The sequence below is a fragment of the Phytophthora infestans genome, genomic scaffold (assembly GCF_000142945.1).
Source record: "Phytophthora infestans T30-4 supercont1.899 genomic scaffold, whole genome shotgun sequence".
NCBI classification, from domain to species: Eukaryota; Oomycota; class Peronosporomycetes; order Peronosporales; family Peronosporaceae; genus Phytophthora; species Phytophthora infestans.
This window is the reverse complement of record NW_003302922.1, coordinates 5,213-8,241: the sequence shown is the minus strand read 5'-3', so window position 1 is coordinate 8,241 and position 3,029 is coordinate 5,213. Positions and strand designations below refer to the sequence as shown.

Genomic DNA, 3,029 nt, shown 5'->3' with positions numbered 1-3,029 from the left:
AAAAGAGCATAACTTAAGAACGGCTGGGAATAGGTGGCCGTTCTTTTTACCATCATGTGCGCCTAAAAAAAGTACACTATCGTGACAATCGATATCGGTCGATATGGTATAAATTGATAAAGTTATGCTCGATTATGTACGCGAAAACAGAAAAAGGGCGCTGGTGACAAAAAAAGTACTAACGATTCTGTTATTGTTTTGATATTCTGTCATCCCAGACTCTTGCGCATCTGGTGACCTATTTTTTATTCGCCAGTTCCGAGAAAAGTGTCGTTTCGATGCGTGGTGGGCCCGGGATGACAATTCGAGTTGAGTTGGAAGTTCATGTGAAGTCCTGGAAACAAGAAAAAAAGAAGATCCACGCTTCCCTAACTCAAAAAGTCATTAGAAACCGAGGGTAGCTTGTATGGAGACTTTTGTTCCTCGTGCGCTAAAACGCCGAATTAAATTTTTTATCTATACTTAACAGGAAAAAAGTTGCCTCCTTCGCGATATATAGGCAAATAAAGAATGGGTGCTATCATTTCGGGACAAAACAGGTGAAAATTTAGGTCGAAAAAAGTGTTTATAGACAAGGCATTTGAATTTAGCCAAAATCTGACTTGACCACGGGAATGCGCGCATAAAAGCACCCCTAGGGCAGTTTTTATACGGAGCAGTCTCATTTGCTTCCTGGATGTGCAGGGCCAAACATGGCCAAAAGTGGTGATTTTGGCCGTCCAAGGTGTCCATTTTCCGCGAAAATGGCGTTTTTTGGCGTCACTAAAAAAATCATTGCGAAGCAACTACTGGAGATATGCTTGTAAAACTTTGGGAGCGGTCGTGCGAACACATGCGCCAAGTTTTCTGCTAAAGTCTGCAGGCCAGATCTGCCGGGCGGCACATAAAACCGGAAAAAACCACCTAAAAAAAGAGCATGCCAAACAAAGTCTCACATTTCGCTGAATAACTTTTTATCTAGAAGAGTTAGACAAATTCTGATTGCGGGAACGGCTCCGCCGTGTGTTTTACGTATGTCTATGTCCCGTAGATAAAAGTACATGTTGCAAAAAAAGTACATGTTGTACATAAATCTACCTTGATATTCGGATTCCCCGTGAAAAACTACGCCTAGGCCGCAGGGTTACAAAGACGAGTCATTGCACTTATGCCCTTTTATAGACGCTTTTAGAAATCGGCCAAAACAGTATTTATTAATTTAGACAGTGTTCCACTGACATGTCGCATGCTGCGATATGTCCACGTGAAAGAGCACCGAAAAGCACCCCTAGAACACCCTTCATACCCGTTCTAACGGTTCTCTTTCATCTTCATAATAATCAAATTAAAGAACACCATACAAAAAACAAGATCTCGTGTGTAGTGGCTCGCCAGGCATACTAAAACCAAGATGTCGTGTGGGCACATGCCAGACATCATATCTTGCGTTTGCAAACACACGCAAAGTCGGTAAACAGCTCAAAACGGGCTAAAAAGTAAGCACCCGGACTTCCCCGGTGGTCACCCACCCGAGTACTACCCGAGCTTGAGGCTGCTTAACTTCACAGAGCAGACGGGATATGGTGCTTTCAGCCTAAGATGGCCGTCTACATTTGACTTTGACCGACACGCCTATTAGTGTCTATCATTCGTATACATTGGTACAACACATTTACACACTCACATGTCCACATACGTGGCCATAGACTGCACACGATGGCCCCCAATACCCCTTCTGGCCCTCAGAATTGGCTGGGTGGATGGCTACACTTTATATAGTAACAAAACAAAAAGGGGGGTGGTGTGGCGCACTCCAATACAAACGTGTGGCCAGCAGCTCACTCCTACAACGCAGCATACGTATTCTCTCCGATAGGAACCCCACACAGACCGACACCTTCATACACAGCAGTGCAGATAGCCGCCGCACCCCATATTTGCGCATACGCGGCCTGGAAACAATGTTAAACCACCAAAGTGGCCATTTACGACTTGCACAACCATACCTACGCTTCCTATGCGACATGACATGTGCACGTACGCGTCTTAGGCAATATGAACACCTTCGACACCTTCATACATGCACAGCGCGCGCTCCGCTTAAGTACGACACCAACTTGTCATATACATCATGCGTTTCCTCCCGTCACCTTTCATCACCTCCATATTCACACCCATGCGCCGTCACCTTCCTCGCGCCATCACCTTCACCATTTTCACCTCCATATCCGCGCTTCCTCCGCCGTCACCTTCCGCGTACGCGTCCATATTCGCTGCGTTTCCTCGCGCTTCCTGCCTGTTATTAATCCAAGCCAAAAACATCTCCAAACCCATACAATTAGAACAGCAAACAACTTCGCATTTTTTCACAAAGTCCTCAGCTTCATTTTGCATACTTTATCCTAGTCTAATTCACGCTATTCCGCTCTCTTTAACATACTTAAACTAAGTCTAATTCACGCTACTCTGCTCTCTCTAACATACTTAAACCAAGTCTAATTCGCGCTATTCTGCTCTCTTTAACATACTTAAACCAAGTCTAATTCACGCTACTCTGCTCTCTCTAACATACTTAAACCAAGTCTAATTCGCGCTATTCTGCTCTCTTTAACATACTTAAACCAAGTCTAAGTCGCGCTATTTCGCTCTCTTTTAACATACTTAAACCAAGTCTATTTCATGCTATTTCGCTCTCTGTTAACATAGTTAAACCAAGTCTATTTCATGCTATTCCGCTCTCTTTAACATACTTAAACCAAGTCTAATTCACGCTATTTCGCTATCTTTTAACATAGTTAAACCAAGTCTATTTCATGCTATTCCGCTCTCTTTAACATACTTAAACCAAGTCTAATTCACGCTATTTCGCTCTCTTTTAACATACTTAAACCAAGTCTATTTCATGCTATTCCGCTCTCTTTAACATAGTTAAACCAAGTCTATTTCATGCTATTCCGCTCTCTTTAACATAGTTAAGCCAAGTCTAATTTACGCTATTTCGCTCTCTTTTAACATACTTAAACCAAGTCTATGGTATGCTATTCCGCTCT

The 3,029-nt window shown here is 43.1% G+C and overlaps 1 non-coding gene across 1 annotated transcript; it reads right to left on the bottom strand.

Annotated features, from left to right (window-relative positions):
- Window positions 1-1,478: 1,478 nt before the first annotated feature.
- Window positions 1,479-1,583, bottom strand: PITG_33517. The gene has a single exon (XR_009934911.1). It is a non-coding gene; the product is annotated as an 8S ribosomal RNA (ribosomal RNA).
- Between the last annotated feature and the right edge of the window lie 1,446 nt (window positions 1,584-3,029).